At 34.3% G+C, this 6,739-nt stretch overlaps 1 long non-coding RNA gene across 1 annotated transcript; it reads right to left on the reverse strand.

Moving 5' to 3' along the window:
• Positions 1-253: 253 nt before the first annotated feature.
• Positions 254-1,770, reverse strand: LOC109100399. Its single transcript, XR_006153983.1, has 3 exons — positions 1,645-1,770; positions 1,291-1,369; positions 254-289 (listed from the first exon to the last, which is right to left on the reverse strand). It is a non-coding gene; the product is annotated as an uncharacterized LOC109100399 (long non-coding RNA).
• Between the last annotated feature and the right edge of the window lie 4,969 nt (positions 1,771-6,739).

Here is a 6,739-nt window from a genome sequence, read left to right on the forward strand (position 1 = left end):
ACAGACTTAGTTAGGACTAAGACGAATGTTGTCTTTAGCTGTTATCTTAACCTATATAGTGTCTTCCTGAATCATTGAGGAAAAGATTTGCGTGTTTGGCAACTGCTATGGTGCACTGTTATTTTCCTGTAGTCACAACACAAAAATAACTTGTAAGAGGTGTATTTAAAATCATATATTAAACAATCTTTTTCACAGCTAGTTTGTAACAGTGTAGAATCACTCAACTGAATATGTGATGAAATTCACTCACCTTCAGTGTGTGCAGAGTGGATGCTTGAAATCAGCACTAAAACACAGAGAAAAACTCACTAGAATGTGAACATGGAGCTGATATTGTGTATTTTACATTAGCCACATAAAGGTAGACTATATTCTTCCTTTGCTGCTAAGACACCATCATTTTACTCTCACGTTTCTCAGCCTCACAATATAGTTTTTGTGTCAATATCTAAATAAAATATGCTGTTTTATGTCATATGCCATTTAAGAAAAAATGTATTATAAAATTTTATTTTCACTTTTACTATTTATGTTTAAATGTTATTTGTTTTGTTTTATTTAATCAGTTAATCATTAAATAAAGATGTTCACTGTGTAATTTGTATCCGTCATGTTTTGTTTTATTTAATCAGTTAACGCCGTTAGTAATGGAGCGGGTCAGACACAGTTTTTTAATACCTCAAATGTGTTGTTTTGTGGAAAGTCCTTTTTTTGTTGAATGAATGAATTTAATTTGTATAATTTGTATCTTCATTTTAATTGTTGTTTTGTTGAGCAATTATTGAATAAAATAAATAAGAACAGGAAAAGGAACGCATCGTGGAATGAAGTTTGTGACCAAATGCAAACCCACTCCATGCTTCTGCAGCCTGGAGTAAAGGCCAGAACATAAATCGATATTTAGCTTAATTCATTTCTTTTTTTTTTCCCCATCATCGTAGCAGAGAGACAGTTTGATCACAAGCAGAGTAAAAAGAGAGAACTGTGTACTAGTGAACATCTAGTTAAAGCATGTGTGCAAAACAAGCCAACAGAACTGATTCAACAAACACTATTAAAAAGCACAAAAACAGACTGACCAAAACAGTGCATTTCTCTTTCACATCCAGAACTCACTGCACACTTACTCCCTCAAGCTCATTTTTACTCATATATCATGGAAGGACAGGATTTGAAAGTCTGAGAGCAGCATGAAAAGAATCCAGGAACACTAAATTACTTGATCCTGTTCACAATATAAAAACAATTAAAATCCACTGAAATACATCAAGAGAAAGCAGTACTCACGGAGCACAAGATGAAGTTGACTGAGCTCCATACTGACCGAATAATGACAGACGGTTAAAGACTCGAGACTTCCTGATACCTACAGTCAACACAATGACTCATTAAAGACATACAAATACACCTCAGGTGTTAGAGAGAAAAAATTAAGATTGTTAATAATCTTGTAATATTTTCAGATAATATCACACTGACTAACATGCAAGTTTTTGACAGAAATGTTGTCATGATTCAGTATCAAACTGAACAGCATCAATCTGCCTTTATGAGAAGTAATATTCTTTGTATGAACAAGGAAAATGAAACAATACTTTGACAGATCTTTATAATATGGTATTATCTGTATTTATAACTTACCTAATTTTATGGAAGTAAAGAAGCAGAAACTAGTGATCAGCTGCTGCTCTCACACTGGTTAATGTCACCGAGCTCAAACAGAACAAACCAAACCACAAAAATTAGCACATGTCCATCTGTTTCTATTTTATCAGACCTCTGACACTGATGGTGTTGAGTTTGGCTCTGATATATTTGTACCTCTGAACACAGAATCATATTCATACACCAAGACAAGGGATTTAATGATTCTTATGTCCGTTCCAACAACAAAGACTCAGTAATGGATATACAAAAGTGCAATACAACATGACAATAGTCCATGTGCAGAATGCTGTCTTTCTTGGATCAGTACCTAAAATCTAGTAAAGGATCCATTAACCTTCTATCTAAAGATGTTTAATGACTTTTCACATGTTTAGAGCCACAAAAACACCAGACTCATAAGAGCCATTTGTTCTGTTTATATAATGAATTAGTGTAACAAATCTGTTAGTTGCTAAACTACTCTTTTTACTCTGGTTAAGCGTAACACTTCAAGTAACACATGTACTCAAAAGATCAACAGTTGACTGGAATTATTAACTATTGCACACATAATTAGCTGTTGCTCATCAGTGCACAGTCACACAGTAGGGTCACGGCAGTAACTGACAATTTAAGGAAAATTACTTTCAGACTCATTTTAAAGAACATTTTAAATAATATTTTTTTGGAATTAATTAAATTGTATAAATAAATTCATGATAGATATTGTTGACTTGGTGTGACTTGACTTCAAACATGGGGTGCACAAAGTATTTGTCTGGGATTATAATATCATTTAATGGACAAATATAATTTTTGTGAAGAAAATTGTAAGAAAAGACATTAATAAATGGACATGACATGTACCCTAAATTGTAGAGACTGAATGTGAAAGAGGAAGTACTATATAGAAAAATAAAACAGTGTGAAGAGAAGCTCACATCAGTGGGTTTCAGATCTGGTTTTATTCTTGCTTCATGCAGAATAACATAAGAATCATAATCAGTGTTGCTTGCAAAGCATCAGTATTACTATTGATCATACATGTGATTCATGTTTTTTTTATATATAAATCTCTAACTTTATTACAGTTTTTCTCAATTGCAATATAAAAAGCATTACATTAGGCACAACTATTAACACTATTCTTGTGTTTCACAACTCTACACATATTCAGCTCTTAACAAATCCCAATGTCACCACAACCAGCAGTTCTCACAGCGTGAACACTAGTGTGCATCATGTGTACACGCCTGTCAGAACCACAGGATGTGTAAAAATAATCATGTGTGAATACATTTGCTGCTGTGAAAAAAAAAAAAAAAAAAACGTTCAGGAATTGATTCAAACTTGATAGTATTCTTCAGTAGCACTTTATTCTACAGTACTGTACTCCACTGTTACGTACATGGCAAATATCTTGTACCTACAAGCAAATGAGTGGTAACACAAGGTGCTTACCTGAAGTGTATGTACATGGTAACAAATAAGAAACACGGCTGTACTTAACAGTCGTGCATGCATGGTAATTATTTTGTACATACAGACGAGTGTGGGTACTTACAAGTAGTGTCCGTACATGGTAACTAATAAGATACTTTACTGTACTTACTAATGTATATACATGGTAAATATGTAGTGCTTAGGGACAAGTGGATACAAACAGGCACATCCTCACAGTATCTGTATATGGTAACTAACAAGACACATAACTGTACATACTAATGATATGTACATGTAAATGTGTAGCACCTACAGAAAAAGTGTGGTATTATGTGGTAAAAAAAAGGTAAAGAAATATGATTATATCTACACTGTACTTGCAAATTTGCTCTGGCTCCCTGTTTGTTTTAGAATTAAATATATTTTAATTTTGTATATAAATCATTAAACAACCAGGCACCTTTGTACCTCACAAACCTCTTGATACCTTATAACCCACCTAGAGATTTGTGCTAAGAACACATAAAAAATCTGGTAGTGCCTAATTCGGCATCAGAAAGATTGAGATTGTGTAATAATTTGCCCGCACATATCAGATGCTAATTCTCTGTCAATGTTTAAGAAACTGCTGAAAGCTCACTTGGGGGGTGGCAGCTTATGTGAGTTAAATTATATAGGAGATTATTTGTGATTGTTAGATTGGTCAATATGTGTGTGATACGAATATTTTCCTTGACATTTCATTTTGGGACACATGAGTTCCTGGACATGATGCATGATTGGATACACTTAGTCTCAAATACTGTTCTGAAGTGTGGGTTAAGAGCATTAAGGGCACTGAACTTTTGCATTTTTGAGACCTGGGACCGTCTTGCACTCTCAAGTGGCCAAAACCACAAGTGTGGTACACTGGGAATGCTACTGTAAGGAACACTTATCTCCAGCCTCAAAACTGAAACCTTGTGTGTTGAAGTGAAAGATTTTGCTGATAGCTTTGCGTTGGGATTATTCTTAGAGGGATACTTCACCCAAAAATGAAAATTCTGTCATTAATTACTCTCATGTCATTGTTCATCTTCAGAACAAAAATGAAGATATTTTTGATTAAATCCGAGAGCATTTCCACCCCCCACTGAGAGCAGCAGAACTACCACATTCAAGATCCAGAACGGTAGGAAAAACATCATTAAAGTGAGATTAAACCACTGAAGTCACCTGGAGTACTGCAGTGATGTTTTTCCTACCGTTTTGGACCTTGGTTTGGTTTGTTTTTTTATTTATATGGCACTACTAAAAGAACCCCAAGAGTGAACCCCACAGTGCTTTACATAAAAGCAAACAACCAAAACACCATCACACACATACTGACCAATCTATCAATCACAAATAATCTCCTACATAATTTAACTCACATAAACTGTCACCCCCAAGTGAGCTTTCAGGAGTTTCTTAAACATTGACAGAGATTTAGCATCTGATATGTTCAATCACAAATAACCACAATCTCAGCCCAACTTCTGCAAAAGCCCTATCACCTTTCTGATGCCGAATAAGGCACTACCAGATGTTTATAGTGTTCTTAGCACAAATCTCTAGGGGGGTTATAAGGTATCAAGAGGTTTGTGAGGTACAAAGGTGCCTGGTTGTTTAATGATTTATATACAAAAATGTAAATATATTTAATTCTAAAACAAACAGGGGAGCCAGCGCAAATGTGCAAGTACAGTGTAGATATAATCATATTTTCTTTACCCCTTTTCTACCACATAATACCACATTTTCTGTAGGTGCTACACATTGTACATGTACATATCATTAGTATGTACAGTTATGTGTCTTGTTAGTTACCATATACAGATACTGTGAGGATGTGCCTGTTTGTATCCACTTGTCCCTAAGCACTACAGAATCGGGTTTTATATACATTAGTAAGTACTGTAAAGTGTCTAATTAGTTACCATGTACGGACACTACTTGTAAGTACCCACACTTGTCTGTATGTACAAAATAATTGCCATGCATGCCACGACTGTTAAGTACAGCCGTGTTTCTTATTTGTTACCATGTACATACACTTCAGGTAGCACCTTGTGTTACCACTCAATTTGCTTGTAGGTACAAGATATTTGCCATGTACGTAACAGTGGAGTACACGTACTGTAAAATAAAGTGCTACCAAAGAATACTATCAAGTTTGAATCAATTCCTGAAGGTTTTTTTTTGTTTTTTTTCACACGCAGCAAATGTATTCACACATGATTATTTTACACATCCTGTGGTTCTGACAGGCGTGTACACATGATGCACACTAGTGTTCACGCTGTGAGAACTGCTGGTTGTGGTGACATTGGGATTTGTTAAGAGCTGAATATGTGTAGGAGTTGTGAAACACAAGAATAGTGTTAATAGTTGTGCCTAATGTAATGCTTTTTTATATTGCAATTGAGAAAAACTGTAATAAAAGTTAGAGATTTATATAAAAAAAACATGAATCACATGTATGATCAATAGTAATACTTGATGCTTTGCAAGCAACACTGATTATGATTCTTATGTTATTCTGCATGAAGCAAGAATAAAACCAGATCTGAAACCCACTGATGTCAGCTTCTCTTCACACTGTTTTATCTTTCTGTATAGTACTTCCTCTTTCACATGCAATCTCTGTAATTTAGGTTACATGTCATGTCCATTTATTAATGTCTTTTCTTACAATTTCTTCACAAAAATTATATTTATCCATTAAATGATATTATAATCCCAGACAAATACTTTGTGCACCCCATGTTTGAAGTCAAGTCACACCAAGTCAAGAATATCTATCTTGAATTTATTTATACAATTTAATTAATTCAAAAAAAATATTATTTAAAATGTTCTTTAAAATGAGTCTGAAAGTAATTTTCTTTCAATTGTCAGTTACTGCCGTGACCCTACTGTGTGACTGTACACTGATGTGTGCAACAGCTAAATTATGTGTGCAATAGTTAATAATTCCAGTCAACTGTTGATCTTTGAGTATGTGTTACTTGAAGTGTTACACTTAACCAGAGTAAAAAGAGTAGTTTAGCAACTAACAGATTTGTTACACTAATGAAATATAAGAACAGAACAAATGGCTCTTATGAGTCTGGTGTTTTCATGGCTCTTAATATGTTAAAAGCCATTAAACATCTTTAATAATTTATAATTCCTTACATTTATATAGCAGCACTTTTTCTGGGCACTCAAAGTGCTTTACATAGAAGTGGGGTATCTACTCATCCACCACCAGTGGATAGAAGGTTAATGGATCCTTTACTAGATTTTAGGTCCTGAACCAAGAAAGACAGCATGCTGCACATGGACTATTGTCATGTTGTATTGCACTTTTGTATATCCATTACTGAGTCTTTGTGGTTGGACACACGGACATAAACTCATTAAATCCCTTGTCATGGTGTATGAATATGATTCTGTGTTCAGAGGTACAAATATATGAGAGCAAATCTCAACACCATCAGTGTCAGAGGTGTGCTTTCAGTTTCTGCAGTCTTGATCATCAGACAAAATATTTTGTCAATTGTTTTTGTTTCTTCTTTGCATTTTTTTAAGCAAAATTGTCTCATATGATCATCAAACCAGACTGATTGTTTTTGATTGTTAA

This window comes from Cyprinus carpio, chromosome A3 (genome assembly GCF_018340385.1).
Source record: "Cyprinus carpio isolate SPL01 chromosome A3, ASM1834038v1, whole genome shotgun sequence".
Taxonomy (NCBI): Eukaryota; Metazoa; Chordata; class Actinopteri; order Cypriniformes; family Cyprinidae; genus Cyprinus; species Cyprinus carpio.